The 18417-nt window shown below is 45.5% G+C and overlaps 2 non-coding genes across 2 annotated transcripts; both read left to right on the forward strand.

The window, feature by feature from the left end:
* Positions 1 to 2682: 2682 nt before the first annotated feature.
* Positions 2683 to 2756, forward strand: trnai-aau (transfer RNA isoleucine (anticodon AAU)). Its single transcript has one exon. It is a non-coding gene; the product is annotated as a tRNA-Ile (tRNA).
* Positions 2757 to 3010: 254 nt separating this feature from the next.
* Positions 3011 to 3082, forward strand: trnaq-uug (transfer RNA glutamine (anticodon UUG)). Its single transcript has one exon. It is a non-coding gene; the product is annotated as a tRNA-Gln (tRNA).
* The last annotated feature ends 15335 nt before the right edge of the window (positions 3083 to 18417 follow it).

Below are 18417 nucleotides of genomic sequence, written 5' to 3' on the forward strand. Positions count from 1 at the left end.
TAGTCAAGAAAAGATCGCCACATCTTAAAAAATTGTTTTTCTGATCCTCTCAGGGAATATCTAATTTTTTCGAGGCAGAGACAGGACATCATATCTCTAATCCATTGAGTATGAGTGGGTGGCAAGGGATCTTTCCACTTTAATAATATTGCTCTACGTGCAAGTAGGGAAGAGAAAGCAAGGACTTTACACATTGATGCTGACAACCATACGTCCTCTGGGGCAACTCCAAATAATGCCACCAGAGGTTCTGGCTCTAATCTATGCTGAAGAACCACAGAAAGGGTGTGAAATATCGAACGCCAGTAACGCTCCAATTTGGGGCATGTCCAGAACATGTGAGTTAACGTTCCCTCGGTACATTGACATCTATTGCACATAGGGCTAGTACCAGGAAACATTCGAGCTAGTTGAACTTTGGATATATGAGCTCTGTGTACAACTTTAAACTGTATAAGTGAATGCCGAGCACACATTGACGATGAGTGGACCTGTTTAAGGACACAGTTCCAGGTGTCTTCGGAGAGTGGTCTGTCAAGGTCTTCCTCCCAAGCTCTCTTAATGTTATCCAGGGATGAAGATGCCAGATTGATAATTAAATTGTAAATAGTAGCAATTGAGCCCTCGGCCAATGTATTACATTAAAGGAACCTATCCAAAGGATTTTCGGAGGGCATCGCTAGGAAGTCTGGTATAAGTGACTTAACGTAATGTCTTACTTGCAAGACTCTAAAGAAATCTGACTTGGTAAGACCAAAACGTGATACCAATTGTTCAAAGGAAGCAAATACATTATCCAAAAATAAGTCTTTGAAACATTTTATCCCCTTTTGAGAAAAACTATTGAATGAACCATCCTGCATTGAGGGCGAAAAAAAATGATTACGGAACACAGGGCTAAGAAGAGAGGGGTCCCTAAAACCAAATGACTTCCTGAATTGGATCCAAATCCTCAACGAGTGTTTCACCACTGGGCAATCGACCGGAATATAAGAGGTAGACTGTAGTTTAGATGCAAGCATTTATTTCCATGTCCACCCAGGACGGTCTATTGGGCAAAAGGTGATAATGCCACCAATAAAGTGTATTTCGTATGTTAGCTGCCCAGTAGTAAAACTTAAAATTGGGTAAGGACATACCACCATTGCATCTAGGCCTCTGAAGGTTTGCTTTGCGTAAGCGAGTGTGCTTACCATTCCAAATAAAAGAAGAGATAACAGAGTCCAAAGACTTAAAAAAAGACAGGGGAATAAATAAAGGTAAACACTGAAAGAGATAAAGAAATTTAGGAAGCACCACCATTTTAATAGAATTAATGCGCCCAATGAGAGAAATCTTTATAGGGGACCATTTAGAGAGATCTTTCTTAATCCGTTCAAGAAGCATGCCAAAATTATGTTTAAGAAGATGCTTATGATGGCGAGTGATACAGACCCCGAGATAAGTGAACTTATTTTTTGCTAGTTTCAGTGGTATGTTTGAATACTGTAGTTGTGTAACTACCTCGTTAATTGGGAAAAATTCACTCTTGTGCAGATTAAGCCTATAACCAGAAAACCGACCAAAATTCTCAATCAAGGATAGAGCTGCGGGTAAAGAAGTTTGTGGATTTGACATAAAAAGCAGTAGATCGTCTGCATATAGAGTTACCTTATGGACGGTCTCACCACGGGTAATTCCAGTGATCTGCTGACTCTGGCGTAGGGCGATTGCTAAAGGCTCAATAGCTAGGGCAAATAGTAGTGGGCTTAGCGGACAGCCCTGTCGAGTGCCGCGGTGCAAGTTAAATGGCCTAGAGTGCAGACCATTGCTTAGGACTACTGCAGCAGGGGTACTATAGAGTAATTTAATCCAAGAGAGAAGGATCGGGCCAAATCCAAATTTTTCCAAAACTAAAAAAAGGTACTCCCACTCAACCCTGTCAAACGCCTTCTCTGCATCTAAAGAAACAACACATTCTGGGATGGCCTGGTTCAGAGAGTATACCACATTGAGTAAGCGGCGGATATTAAAAAATGATTGACGATTCTTTATGAACCCTGTTTGATCAGGAAAGACGATAGTGGGGAGGACATCTTCAAGTCTAGAGGCAAGCACCTTCGCTTAAATTTTAACGTCGCAGTTGAGCAAAGAAATTGGCCTATAAGACGCACAGTCTAAGGGGTCTTTATCCTTTTTGAGTAATAAAGAGATACAGGCTTGATTTAACGTTGGGGGAAGAGTCCCAGTCTTAAGAGACTCAGAAAAAACAGATGTCAAAAAAGGAACAAGTTGAACTGAGAATTTTTTATAGAATTCTGACGGAAAGCCGTCAGGTCCCGGGGTTTTGCCAGATTGTAGAGATGAGATAGCAGCCGCCATTTCCTCCTGAGTAATCGGTACTTTTAAAAGGTTACGAACATCCAAGGATAACGTGGGGACATTTAGTCGGTCGAGAAAATCTTCGATATCCCCCTGCGAAGAGGAGTCAGATGTATACAAAGTAGAATAAAAATATCTAAACTTGTCATTAATAGTATTTGGATCAGTTGTGACCTCCCCATTATCTAGACGAAGACCATTTATAATTTGTTTTGCACGTAGCCCTCGCAGCTTATTAGCTAAAACTTTCCCGGATTTCTCCCCACTTTCATAAAAACCAGGATATTTCTGAGAAATTGGGGATAAAATGTGCCAGAGAGAGGCCGGTTAGCTCAGTTGGTTAGAGCGTGGTGCTAATAACGCCAAGGTCACGGGTTCGATCCCCGTACGGGCCACTCATTTTCTCTCTGGGAGCTTCGCTCTGCTCTTCTCGAAAATGACGGGCGGTCTCCCAGACATGGCTGCTGGCTAAACCGAACAAAGAACTTGGCGAAATAGCTCAGTTGGGAGAGCGTTAGACTGAAGATCTAAAGGTCCCTGGTTCAATCCCACGTTTCGGCAGAGGAAACACGTCCGCCTCTTTTAGTCTACCTGATTCCACCTAGCCTCATCGCTCACCCTCTCAGACAGCCAGCTAGCAGGGTCTGTTGGTTCCATGGTGTAATGGTTAGCACTCTGGGCTTTGAATCCAGCGATCCGAGTTCAAATCTCGGTGGAACCTTTTTAGGTTCTTTGCGGATGGGAGGGAAAAAACAGAGGTGATGCGCAACTGCTGACGTGGCAGTGAAATTGGCACTCTCAAACCGAGTCGGAATTGGGAAAACATGGGCTTAAAAAGCAAAGGCTTCATTTGCTCCTTGCTATTGCAAGGAGCCGCACTGAGACGCAAGAGCTCATCTAGGGAGTGCCCCTTGAAGGGGGGCGTAAAAAGGATGGACAGCACTGGAGAATGCAGGCATCGATCCCGCTACCTCTCGCATGCTAAGCTAGCGCCCTACCATTTGGAGAGAAGGTGTCCATCGTTCTCAAAGACAAAGATGAGGCGCGATCCTTAGCAATGACCACAAAAAAGAGGCCGCATTTCCTCTGTGCTGGCAACTTTGCACTGGCTACCTTTTAATTGTAGATTTAATTAAAAAATTGCGCTTTAAGCCATGCAAACTGAAATGTTTGCGGCCCGGCAAAAGCATGGAGGACGTATGTTTCGGCTCGTTGGTCTAGGGGAATTATTCTCGCTTAGGGTGCGAGAGGTCCTGGGTTCAAATCCTGGACGAGCCCATTATTAGATTTTGCTTTTAGTTCAAAGTTTGTTTTTATTGATTTTTACAATATAAATCACATTCACAATCCCCCACCCCTCACCATCCAATTTAAGAATGATGCCCATACTATCCATTACTTCAAAATGGAATTGTAAGAACCGAGCATACATACAATATTTACAAACATGCTAACAAATATAAACCTCCAACCAAATACATAAAAAAATAAAAAAAATAAAAAAAAATAAAAAACGAAAAAAAATAAAAACAATAGTAGTGGCATTATTCAAATAGACGTATCGACATAGTCAAGAAAAGATCGCCACATCTTAAAAAATTGTTTTTCTGATCCTCTCAGGGAATATCTAATTTTTTCGAGGCAGAGACAGGACATCATATCTCTAATCCATTGAGTATGAGTGGGTGGCAAGGGATCTTTCCACTTTAATAATATTGCTCTACGTGCAAGTAGGGAAGAGAAAGCAAGGACTTTACACATTGATGCTGACAACCATACGTCCTCTGGGGCAACTCCAAATAATGCCACCAGAGGTTCTGGCTCTAATCTATGCTGAAGAACCACAGAAAGGGTGTGAAATATCGAACGCCAGTAACGCTCCAATTTGGGGCATGTCCAGAACATGTGAGTTAACGTTCCCTCGGTACATTGACATCTATTGCACATAGGGCTAGTACCAGGAAACATTCGAGCTAGTTGAACTTTGGATATATGAGCTCTGTGTACAACTTTAAACTGTATAAGTGAATGCCGAGCACACATTGACGATGAGTGGACCTGTTTAAGGACACAGTTCCAGGTGTCTTCGGAGAGTGGTCTGTCAAGGTCTTCCTCCCAAGCTCTCTTAATGTTATCCAGGGATGAAGATGCCAGATTGATAATTAAATTGTAAATAGTAGCAATTGAGCCCTCGGCCAATGTATTACATTAAAGGAACCTATCCAAAGGATTTTCGGAGGGCATCGCTAGGAAGTCTGGTATAAGTGACTTAACGTAATGTCTTACTTGCAAGACTCTAAAGAAATCTGACTTGGTAAGACCAAAACGTGATACCAATTGTTCAAAGGAAGCAAATACATTATCCAAAAATAAGTCTTTGAAACATTTTATCCCCTTTTGAGAAAAACTATTGAATGAACCATCCTGCATTGAGGGCGAAAAAAAATGATTACGGAACACAGGGCTAAGAAGAGAGGGGTCCCTAAAACCAAATGACTTCCTGAATTGGATCCAAATCCTCAACGAGTGTTTCACCACTGGGCAATCGACCGGAATATAAGAGGTAGACTGTAGTTTAGATGCAAGCATTTATTTCCATGTCCACCCAGGACGGTCTATTGGGCAAAAGGTGATAATGCCACCAATAAAGTGTATTTCGTATGTTAGCTGCCCAGTAGTAAAACTTAAAATTGGGTAAGGACATACCACCATTGCATCTAGGCCTCTGAAGGTTTGCTTTGCGTAAGCGAGTGTGCTTACCATTCCAAATAAAAGAAGAGATAACAGAGTCCAAAGACTTAAAAAAAGACAGGGGAATAAATAAAGGTAAACACTGAAAGAGATAAAGAAATTTAGGAAGCACCACCATTTTAATAGAATTAATGCGCCCAATGAGAGAAATCTTTATAGGGGACCATTTAGAGAGATCTTTCTTAATCCGTTCAAGAAGCATGCCAAAATTATGTTTAAGAAGATGCTTATGATGGCGAGTGATACAGACCCCGAGATAAGTGAACTTATTTTTTGCTAGTTTCAGTGGTATGTTTGAATACTGTAGTTGTGTAACTACCTCGTTAATTGGGAAAAATTCACTCTTGTGCAGATTAAGCCTATAACCAGAAAACCGACCAAAATTCTCAATCAAGGATAGAGCTGCGGGTAAAGAAGTTTGTGGATTTGACATAAAAAGCAGTAGATCGTCTGCATATAGAGTTACCTTATGGACGGTCTCACCACGGGTAATTCCAGTGATCTGCTGACTCTGGTGTAGGGCGATTGCTAAAGGCTCAATAGCTAGGGCAAATAGTAGTGGGCTTAGCGGACAGCCCTGTCGAGTGCCGCGGTGCAAGTTAAATGGCCTAGAGTGCAGACCATTGCTTAGGACTACTGCAGCAGGGGTACTATAGAGTAATTTAATCCAAGAGAGAAGGATCGGGCCAAATCCAAATTTTTCCAAAACTAAAAAAAGGTACTCCCACTCAACCCTGTCAAACGCCTTCTCTGCATCTAAAGAAACAACACATTCTGGGATGGCCTGGTTCAGAGAGTATACCACATTGAGTAAGCGGCGGATATTAAAAAATGATTGACGATTCTTTATGAACCCTGTTTGATCAGGAAAGACGATAGTGGGGAGGACATCTTCAAGTCTAGAGGCAAGCACCTTCGCTTAAATTTTAACGTCGCAGTTGAGCAAAGAAATTGGCCTATAAGACGCACAGTCTAAGGGGTCTTTATCCTTTTTGAGTAATAAAGAGATACAGGCTTGATTTAACGTTGGGGGAAGAGTCCCAGTCTTAAGAGACTCAGAAAAAACAGATGTCAAAAAAGGAACAAGTTGAACTGAGAATTTTTTATAGAATTCTGACGGAAAGCCGTCAGGTCCCGGGGTTTTGCCAGATTGTAGAGATGAGATAGCAGCCGCCATTTCCTCCTGAGTAATCGGTACTTTTAAAAGGTTACGAACATCCAAGGATAACGTGGGGACATTTAGTCGGTCGAGAAAATCTTCGATATCCCCCTGCGAAGAGGAGTCAGATGTATACAAAGTAGAATAAAAATATCTAAACTTGTCATTAATAGTATTTGGATCAGTTGTGACCTCCCCATTATCTAGACGAAGACCATTTATAATTTGTTTTGCACGTAGCCCTCGCAGCTTATTAGCTAAAACTTTCCCGGATTTCTCCCCACTTTCATAAAAAACACTCCTAGTTCTTCTCAAAAGGCCCTCTATCTCATTGGTTGAAAGCAAGTCAAGCTCTGATTTAAGTTTAAGACGTTTATTATACAGATCTGGCGTGGGAGACCTAGCATATTGTTCATCTAACTTTGAAATATCATTAGCGAGTAAGATTTGTTTTTCTTTAGAGAGCTTCCTTTTATTAGCAACATATGAAATAATTTGGCCTCTAATATATGCCTTAAGGGCCTCCCACACTGTTGAATCTGAAATGTCTACTGATTTATTAACGCTTAGAAAAAAAGGAATTTGGTCAGCAACAAAGGAAACAAAATTATCATCTGCCAAGAGTGAAGTATTGAAACGCCAGTTCCTCCTAGGGGAAGGCAAATTCAGAAAGGTCAAATCAAGAGTAAGAGGAACATGGTCCGATATAATACTACTTTGATATGCACAAGACTGAACTCTAGAAATTAAATCGTTATCCAGCATAAAGTAATCAATCCGGGAATAAGAGTGATGAACATTTGAAAAAAAAGAATATTAGGCTTTGCTTTTAATCTCTTCAGCCTGATTAGTGCAACCAGGATATTTCTGAAAAATTGGGGATAAAATGTGCCAGAGAGAGGCCGGTTACCTCAGTTGGTTAGAGCGTGGTGCTAATAACGCCAAAGTCGCGGGTTCGGTCCCTGTACGGGCCACTCACTTTCTCTCGGGGACCTTTGCTCTGCTCTTCTCGGAAATGACGGGCGGTCTCCCAGAAATCCCTGCTGGCTAAACCGCACAAGTATCTGGCCGAAATAGCTCAGTTGGGAGAGGGCTTAAAAAGCAAAGGCTTCATTTGCTCCTTGCTATCGTGCTTCTGGACTCAATGACTTAAATCTCTGATGCTCATGGGAAAAGTTGACACACGCCAAGGTTCCATGGTATAATGGTTAGCACTCTGGGCTCTGAATCCAGCGATCCAAGTTCAAATCTCGGTGGGACCTGCTTTTGCCAGGAATGTGTGCAGTACCTTGTTCGAAAAAACTTTTTCGCCAGCAGTTAGCCGCAAGAGCTCATCTAGGGAGTGCCCCTTGAAGGGGGGCGTAAAAAGGATGGACAGCACTGGAGAATTTAGGCATCGATCCCGCTACCTCTCGCTTGCGCCTACTGCTTCCTACCGATTGAGCCAAAGTAAGCCCAAAGTAAGCCCACGTGAGCCAATGTGTTTCTCTGCTGTGGCTTACTTTTGACCAATCGCGTTCTCTCCTGTGGCTTACTTTTGACCAATCGTGTTTCTCTCCTGTGGCTTACTTTTGACCAATCGCCTTTCTCTCCTGTGGCTTACTTTTGACCAATCGCGTTTCTCTCCTGGCTCTGCTCCTGTGGCTTACTTTTGACCAATCGGCGACCGCTATTATTATCGTCATCTTTGCAATCTTTGCAACAGGTAAGTCTATTCTTCACTACTGTATAATCGATCATTATTTATTCATAAACAGTGTTTGTTTTTAGACAATTAAACATGCCAATAAAGCTAGCTAGCGTGTAATAGCACACGTTTTCTTCTGTACATGTGAACCTGCAACTTTACCATGATATACAGTAAAAAACATGTCACTACTGTCAAGATAATTAGCCGACCGCTAATTAAGCTATATCCTCCTTAAACCATTTTTTGCTGTTGTTAATTTAGTATTTCTTTGTGTCATTCATTACATTATATTGGAGCACAAGAAGATTTTTACTAAAACCTTTAAAAAAAAAAAGTTTAATTCATATATGTTATACTATACTATGTTATACACCGGTATACATATTTATGTTATCTTTTTAAATACTATGTTATACATATTTAAAAAGACATGAATAGGCAAAAACAAGTGTTTTTTGCTTCAACAAATGATTCTCAACTATGTTATAAAAGATATACCAAACCGATTTGATATACCATTTTAAGTTTTAGATCTGTTTGATGATCATATTATTATGAATTGTCATAAACGCCTTTATGTTATATTTGGTGTTTCTTAGTAATCTCTGCCACAAAAGCTAAACAAAACTAAATTATTTAAGCATGGCATGATACCAGCAAGATTGTACCAAGAAGTGTTATTTATTTTCTTATTAATAAGTTCATCACACTATTTACAATTTGTACACAAGGCAATTCAAAGTGATTCACAGTTGTATAAAAAACAATAATGCTTATGCTCATAATAATAATAATCATTAATTATTATAATTGTTACATCCAGTCAGGAATGAAACGGAGAGTGAATCCAATTGCAAGCACATTTAATTAAACAAATACAAAAACAGGAAATCCAGGGAACTCAGAACAGGACAGGAGTAACATAAAACAACAACCGACAGCCAACAACTGAAACACAGGGGTTTAAATACACAGACAAACAAGCTAAACAAGATAACAAGGGGGCGTGGTTAATAAGAAACACCTAGGGAGACTAATAAACATGGACGAGGAACACCTGTGGACACTGAGCAACAACAACAAAAGACAAGACATATGGCAGGGTCACATGACAAACAAGGAATCACGTGATATACAAGACACAGCAAAACCCACACGTAACATAGCCCCCCCCCTATGGGCGGCTCCCGACGCCCCTTGAAACAAAAACACTAAAGTTCAGGAGGGTGGTGAAGCGGAGGTGGTCTTGGGGGAGGGTAGGAGGGCCAAGTCCTAACAGGGGAACGGGACCAGGGCAGAGAAGGTTGCGCAGGGGACCAGGGCAGAGATGAGCCCTCGGACGGCCACGGCGGAGAAGACAGTCCATCGGGCGGCCAGGGCGGAGAAGACAGTCCATCGGGCGGCCAGGGCGGAGAAGACAGTCCATCGGGCGGCCAGGGCGGCGAAGACCCTTTGGGCGGCCAGGGCGGCGCAGACACCGGCTCAGGAACAGCAGACAACACACACACTGACTCTGGCTCAGGAACAGACAACACAGACTCTGGCTCGGGAACAGACAACACACTCACTGGTTCGGGAATAGACAACACACCCACTGGCTCGGGAACGGACAACACACACACTGGCTCGGGAACGGACAACACACACACACTGGCTTGGAAACGGACAACACACACACTGGCTCGGGAACGGACAACACACACACTGGCTTGGGAACAGACAAAACACACACTTGCTCGGGAACAGACAACACACACAGTGGCTCGTGCTCAGGAATAGACAACACACACACTGGCTCCGGAACGGACAACACACACACTGGCTCGTGCTCAGGAATAGACAACACACACACTGGCTCGGGAACGGACAACACACACACTGGCTCGGGAACGGACAACACACAGAATGGCTCGGGAACAGACAACACACACACTGGCTCTGGCTCGGGAACAGACAACACACACACTGGCTCTGGCTCGGGAACAGACAACACACACACTGGCTCTGGCTCGGGAACAGACAACACACACACGGGCTCGGGAACAGACAACACACACTCGGGCTCGGGAACAGACAACACACACACTGGCTCGTGCTCAGGAATAGACAACACACACACTGGCTCCGGAACGGACAACACACACACTGGCTCGTGCTCAGGAATAGACAACACACACACTGGCTCGGGAACGGACAACACACACACTGGCTCGGGAACGGACAACACACAGAATGGCTCGGGAACTGACAACACACACACTGGCTCTGGCTCGGGAACAGACAACACACACTGGCTCTGGCTCGGGAACAGACAACACACACACTGGCTCTGGCTCGGGAACAGACAACACACACACTGGCTCTGGCTCGGGAACAGACAACACACACACGGGCTCGGGAACAGACAACACACAGAATGGCTCGGGAACAGACACTGGCTCCGGTTCTGGAACAGACACCAGAACAGAAACAGCCACAAGGAGAGACGTAAACACAGAAACAAACATAGAGCGATCAGGTTCAGGCGTGACTTGAACAGTCTCTGGATCGGCAGAGGTGACTTGAACAGTCTCTGGATCGGCAGACGTGACTTGAACAGTCTCTGGATCGGCAGACGTGACTTGAACAGTCTCTGGATCGGCAGACGTGACTTGAACAGTCTCTGGATCGGCAGACGTGACTTGAACAGTCTCTGGATCGGCAGACGTGACTTGAACAGTCTCTGGATCGGCAGACGTGACTTGAACAGTCTCTGGATCGGCAGACGTGACTTGAACAGCCTCTGGATCGGCAGACGTGACTTGAACAGCCTCTGGATCGGCAGACGTGACTTGAACAGCCTCTGGATCGGCAGACGTGACTTGAACAGCCTCTGGATCGGCAGACGTGACTTGAACAGTCTCTGGATCGGCAGACGTGACTTGAACAGTCTCTGGATCGGCAGACGTGACTTGAACAGTCTCTGGATCGGCAGACGTGACTTGAACAGTCTCTGGATCGGCAGACGTGACTTGAACAGTCTCTGGATCGGCAGACGTGACTTGAACAGTCTCTGGATCGGTAGAAGAAAGCTCAGGGCTGGACGGGACCAGCGGCGAGGGCTTTGAGCTGGGCGGGACCAGCGGCGAGGAGGACTGAGCGCTGGGCAGGACCAACGGCGAAGAAGACTGAGCGCTGGGCAGGGCCAGTGGCGAAGAGGGTCTTGAGCTGGGCAGGACCAGCGGCGAAGAGGGCCTTGAGCTGGGCAGGACCAGCGGCGAAGAGGACTGAGCGCTGGGCAGGACCAGCGGCGAAGAAGACTGAGCGCTGGGCAGGGCCAGCGGCGAAGAGGGTCTTGAGCTGGGCAGGACCAGCGGCGAAGAGGGCCTTGAGCTGGGCAGGACCAGCGGCGAAGAGGACTGAGCGCTGGGCAGGACCAGCGGCGAAGAGGGGCTTGAGCTGGGCAGGACCAGCGGCGAAGAGGGCCTTGAGCTGGGCAGCACCAGCGGCGAAGAGGACTGAGCGCTGGGCAGGACCAGCGGCGAAGAGGGCCTTGTGCTGGGCAGGACCAGCGGCGAAGAGGGCCTCGGCTCTGGCTTGACGTGGTTGACGTGAAGCTCTGGCTGACGTGGCTGACGTGAAGCTCTGGCTGGACGCGGCTGACGTGAAGCTCTGGCTGGATGTGGCTGACGTGAAGCTCTGGCTGGACGGTCTCTGGCTGGACGGTCTCTGGCTGGACGGTCTCTGGCTGGACGGTCTTTGGGTGGACGTGGCTGGCGTGAAGCGCAGAGCTTATCCGAAGGGCAATATCAATGTACTGCTCTAAAGTCCATTGAGGGGTGTTGTCCGGCATAAGGTACTCTAGGAGGTCCGTAAGGCCATAACGGAACATATCTTTCAAGACATTATCATCAACGTCCACCCCATCACAAAGTCCACAAAACTCCTCCACATATTTCCCAATAGGGCGGTCACCTTGGCTGAGGCGAAAGAGACTGGCTGCTGGATTCATCTTGGGCCGGTTGTTCTGTTACATCCAGTCAGGAATGAAACGGAGAGTGAATCCAATTGCAAGCACATTTAATTAAACAAATACAAAAACAGGAAATCCAGGGAACTCAGAACAGGACAGGAGTAACATAAAACAACAACCGACAGCCAACAACTGAAACACAGGGGTTTAAATACACAGACAAACAAGCTAAACAAGATAACAAGGGGGCGTGGTTAATAAGAAACACCTAGGGAGACTAATAAACATGGACGAGGAACACCTGTGGACACTGAGCAACAACAACAAAAGACAAGACATATGGCAGGGTCACATGACAAACAAGGAATCACGTGATATACAAGACACGGCAAAACCCACACGTAACAATAATATTATAATAATTAATTACATAAAAAACAAATGCTGTAGTAAAATACTTTCAGTTGGAATATGACAGCTGGGTAATGTTCTGTTTATGCCTGTGTCCTTTCAGATTATGTATGCATACCCGGTTTTACGAAGAACCTCTGAGGGTCGACTCCTTATGGGGCCAACTGAGGAGGCCAATAGGAGGGAGATCGTGTTGGCAGGGAGGGCCAGGTGTAAGGAGGAGGTCCTGGCTGAGGCCACTGCCTTTGTGAGGCAGAATGGAGGGAATCCTGGAGACCAGTTCCTGGTTCTGGCTCACTGCAAGATCCAGTTTGGGAAACACCAGGGTCAGAGGTTCCTGTGGCTGCAGGAGAACTCACTGGGGGTATGCCTGCTATCTGGTCAGCAGCATTTTGGGGGAGGAGGAGAGGGACAACCCGCTGTCGGCCAACAAACACCTGTTCCTCAGATACACCTCGCAGATCAGGGAGGTAGGCGAGGCTGTGGAGGTGTATCAGAAAAAACAGGCCATGCTGCAGGAGGCCCAGAGGACAGGAGACTCTGGATGTCTGATGGTGGAGTTTGGGGATTTTAAGGGTAGGTCAATGAAGGAGGTGTATGAGGACCCAAGCAAGGAGGCCGAGTCTCTCATCACCTACCTGAAGAAGGCAAAGGCCAGGCCTAACACCAATATGGCTCTTTTCAAAGCAGACGTGCTGAAGAGGCAGGCTCCAGCCCACGTGCCCACCACCACCACTGTGCCCACTGCATCTGTCCTCACTGCTGCTGTGCCCACTGCCACTGTGTCTGTTCCTCCTCCACCTACTGCCACTAAGAACAGGCCACTGCTGGCGACCAATGTGAAGGCCCTGTTGGCGCGGGGGAAGCATTTATCTGCTTCACAGCTGGCACAAAAGATTTTGTCTCCAGCCAAACCCTGTAAGTGATTGCAAGCTTTAAAATCATTACAGTATATATTATGCAGTATATATGTCTAACAAAAATAGGTGTTCAACAGCTGCAGGACCACGTGTACCTCCTGCGTCTTAGTCCGCAGCCCGGAGACAGCTCTTTACATGTGGTGAGTATCACTTAACGCATACAAGTGTGTTGGTGACATGTGCTTAGTGTTTTATGTTATTTTACAGACTCTGCTGCTATGGATTTTTTTGAGGAGGAAGATGACCTGGAGATGGCAACTGTAGCCTCGCAAGCTGAGGAACAACTTCCTCAAGGTATGTAAATCTTAAACAATATTTTACAAACAATTACAAATAAAACAAAACAGTATTTTTTAAATGACATATTATTTTATTTCACAACACAGAGGAATGGCACTTCTCAGGTGTCAATCTACATCCACTCTTTGAGTGAACATCCTCAAAGGAAAAAAGAGAATTTAAAGGTGGATGTAAAAGGTTTTATTTCATTTTTTATCGTAATCACTGACTAAAGCTCATTATTGTCATCTCACACTTCCCCCACTCCCCTTGGAATAAGTGGCTGTTGTAGTGTTTGGTCTGCTTCGCTTCACACTTGGCTGATCCCATCTTTTTTTCTTCTTGTATTTCTTCTAATGGTGCTTGGATGAAAAACAGGATGATTTTCACTGCTTCCTTCCATCTTTTCATCATCATGTCGTCTCTCTACTAATCATACATGCTTTGCAGTAAACCTTGTAATCGCAGTAGCTGTCTGTGATGAACGAATCGGATACAATTGCAAGTAAAACGTTATTTATTCCAGAAGGTCAGACAAGTCACAGAAACACAGGTCGGGGACAAACACTCAGGTGAACTGTGACACAGGGACGTCGATGGGCAGCCGGAGTCTCGTGGAGATGTTGACGGAGTGCTCAAAACAGGAACAATAAACAATCCAGACAGGGAAACAGCGACGAAGATCCACGAAGACTGGAACACACGAGGAGAAGCAGAGAGCCACACGGGAAACAGGACACGACACCGGGGAAGCCACAACGATCTGACAATGTGAGATGGGAATTACTGGGCAACTCCCATCTTTCCAGCAGGACTGGATCAGGAAGACTCTGTTCAGGGCCAACATAAAAACAGGGAAGCCTGAGCTGACGCCACATCTCAACTTCTGGTGGTATCCTTCCCAGCCCCCGACCGTCTTCACCCAGCCCCCTACTTTTCCTGATATCTTCTTCTGCCGCCCTCTGTTCCTCTTGATGCCGCTGAAGATGTGGTCCATTCCACTTGTCTGTGTCCAGCCAGCCTGCAATAACCACAAGCTGACAGCTGCTGGCCTTTATCGCACTGTGCGCAAGGTCCTGGACATAGACGGGTGGTATGACATGGCCACAGAGTATCTGGAGTGGAAAGGGTGCAAGAAGAAGTATCCAGCCTGGTCTGAAGACATCCTGGGACAGCTCGACATGGGACACCACAGAAAATTCCCCGCCATTCTGACATACAGGTAGAACACATTCATATTTAGAGCAATGCACTGTAATTTGTTGTACTGTATAAAATCAAATACGTTGATTTACTGATATTAACATTGAAATAATAAGATGTGGCACTGAACAGAATTATATGACTGTCTGTAGGTACTCGTGTGACTACCGTGTAGTCATAATGATGCGAGAGAGGACCCGGGGCGACAGTGTCACACAGCTTCACAAAAAGCTGCAGGAGCAACACACCTCAGCGTGGTCACAGCGGACTCTGGAGTACCTCACTGTCTGTGAGCCCTTCACAGACTCCTCCATCGTTGAGCCTCCACTCTTTTCTGCGCCCCCGCCCCTCCCACCCATCCCCAAACCCAAGTGGCTGTTGTCTGTGTATGCCAGGGACGTCCTCTCGCGGCTACCTGAGGTCAAGGCCAAAATAACCTCAGTCTTTGGCTCTGTCCTCAAGATGGACTCCACCAAAAAGGTATAAAAAGTCAAGTTTGAGTAATAATAATTGTTATTATCTTAAATTTTTCTGACATTTGTTTATTCTAGTGTATTTTTTTTTTTTACATAGGTCACCAAAAAACTGGCCGGCGCTGCTGCCAACACTGCTGGTTGGTGCACTAATGTAGGCAATGAGCACGGCCAGGTGTTGGTGTCAGTCCTCACAGCGGCAGAGGGGCATGGATTGTGGCCCATGGCGGTGGGTCTCATGAAGAGGTACAGGGAGGCGGGAGTGGCACCACCCGCCATCATGTATGTGGATAGAGACTGCTGCAGCCCACACGCGCAGAGGCCAGCAGCCCACACGCCAGCAGAGGCACATCGCCTGTATTCAGGACCCAGTGGGCTTCCCTCTGTACCAGAAGACAGACACACTGAAGAAGGGTGGTGTGGAGCTCAGCTGCTATCGCTGTGCTCGTGGCTCCACCTCCATTTAAATCGCTTCATCCCAGGTAGGTTATAACTTTAATTACCTATTCTGCCATACTGAATACAAAGATAACTAATATTTGACTTTATTTGACCTGTAGGGACCAGTGCCAGTGATGCGCATTTCCAGGCCTATATCCTGGAAGGCCTGATGCGCTGGAACCAGGACCGGATGGATGAAGCAGTGAGGGGAAAGACTGATCTGAGGACCTACAGTAGCGTTGAGAGGGAGGCAATGGACCGACTCAGCCGCAAAGTGCTGAAGATGTCCCTGGATGATCGCTACCAGCCTCCAGGGGCTTACACAGGTGAGAATTATTCATGTTATCTCAAACAAAAGATTATAAATTATACAGGTGTATGAGTGTTTGAGTGTACATTTTTTATATTGTATTTCATATAATTCAACTATTGTTGGAGTTATTTGTACTTTGTTTAATTTAGGCTTAATTTGACCCTTTATAGCCTTATTTCTTTGCTTTCTTTTGCTAAAGTGAATTTGCTTTATTTTGCATTTATGCTTCTTATCTTCTTGTTTAGTATTTTAATTTTTTGATCTGGTAAACCTCCTCTGCAGTCTCCTCCACAGCCTTCTGTCCAGCCAAGTGCTGCCTCTGCTCCTGCAACATCAACTGGGTCCAGTGTTTTAGACCAGGCTCCTGTAAGTAAGCTTCTCATTATTAGTTTCTATTTGCTTTTACACTCAGACATTTAACATGCTGTGTATTGTTATTGTAATACTTTCCTGCAGGCTCCTGTTCTTGGACCCGATTGCGTTGCAGGCTGGGATAAGGTGCAGGATCTGGCTAAGTTCCTGGTGTCCCTCCGTCAGGCACTCTACCTGGACGAGCAGCAGGTCACAGAGGTCATCCGTCTGTGGACTGCTCTTCCTGATGGGGACAAGAGGAAGATCCACTATCAGCCCAGACACCAGCCCAAACTGACCCACGGACGCTTCAAGGCTCCGAAAAACACAGGAGTGACACCGGGTGTGGACAGTGTGAAGAGGTGCCTGATTGGTCATCCTGGGGGGCCATCTCAGTGTCCCAGCACCAGTCGCTTAGTTGAGGCCATGTGTATCAAACTGTGTGCACTTCACAAGTCCCCAACTAAGAAGGATGGAGTCCGTCTTCCTCGTTGGACTAAGGTGCTCACGGATTACCACCACATCCGAGACCTGGTGCTGAACTGCCAAACTCTGATGGAGGCCACGTCACTTCAGCTGTTTATGCTGAATCAGAGGACTCTCACTCAGTGGTAAGCATGGTTTTACATTGACATTTGAAAGAAAGGGATAGCAGTTATTTATTATGAATACATTTTTTGATTGCAGGTTTAATCGAAGGGAGAACACCCAGGAAGTGACTGTCCTTACCCAGGGCCTTGCTGCAGAAGACCGCATCGCTGTGGCCAGCTCACAGCTTCCTGCTCCGCGGGAAGAGCTGGATGAGGCTCCCTCCACAACAGGGGCCCGGCACGGGTTTGTCCTTCCTCCTAACAGAGCGGGACAGGCTCCTAAGCTACGGCCGGGCAGACGACCTGCCAGTGCTGCAATTGTGAGGCCAATTACCCCAGCAGCTCCTACTCCTCCCCCAGTTCCTGTGCCACTGCCCCAGTTCATTTTATTGAACACTGCGCCCACGCTGCTGGCAGCTGGTGCAGGTGGCACTTCAGCTGCTCCTCTCCTGGCTCCAACTCCAGTGTTTCCTGACGTGCGAGAGGCTCCTGCTCCCACTGCCCCGGTGTCTGTGTCCCGCTTCACTCAGAGGAACAGATGACGCAGGGCAGAAGAGGAGGCCAGTGGAGCCCACAAAAGGAAATATGTCCGTGAAGTGGCATATAACAAATGCTCTAAGTGTGGCAAGCCCAAAACCAAGGAGTTCGGCCACAGCCGCTTCGGCAGTGCCACGTTTTGCCCGGGTGTCTCTGGTGGCAAATCATTAGAGGAGTGGCTGGTAGAACAGCGCCAGCAGAAAAAAACCTGGACAGCCACCTCCATGATAAAAATCTTCCAACATAGTAAAAAGATTGTAAATACCTGTAAATAAATATCTATGTGTAAATACAGTTATGTTCTTTTTTTTCTCTCAATCTTTCTGTAATATCTTGTTTGTTTAATTTATATTACAGAATGTTCTATTCTATTTCTACATTGTTAGTTGTTTATTGTTGTTCATTAATGTCTTGTAGTTTTAGTAAAATAAATACTGTTCACACTCTTATTCATTGTGCTGCTTTTAATTGCCTTGGGACTGGAATGTGCAAACTGTACATGGGCCCACCCACTCTTTCATAGAGTATACATTGTATATAACACATTTATTGTGTGTATGTCCATATATTTATGTGTGTGTGTACTTATTTCAATATTTGTGTGTATTCATTTTAATAAAAAAAATTACATTTCGATATTTGTGTGCATTTGTGTGTATAAAACATTTGAAGTGTCCTAAAATAAATCAGATCAATTACATCAATCAATCCCACACACAAAAAACACATATTTGAATAAACATTTGTATTAGTTTTATTAAACCATAAACATGTAATATGCTTTTTTAAAAATAATATACACAATTAATATCAATCAATATAATGATATGTCACATTGATAACCAAGTGAAGGCGAATGCGCAGTTGATCACACACTAGTCGCGCAGAACAGGGGTTCGAGCCCAGCCCGCGGAGTGTGACTTGTTTCACATGTAACTAAAACTCTTCCATAACGTACAGGAATGTAGCCCGAATATTGTTGCAGG

Source organism: Siphateles boraxobius, unplaced genomic scaffold (assembly GCF_051911475.1).
Source record: "Siphateles boraxobius isolate OS27281-9 unplaced genomic scaffold, OSU_SipBor_1 19, whole genome shotgun sequence".
Classification (NCBI taxonomy): Eukaryota; Metazoa; Chordata; class Actinopteri; order Cypriniformes; family Leuciscidae; genus Siphateles; species Siphateles boraxobius.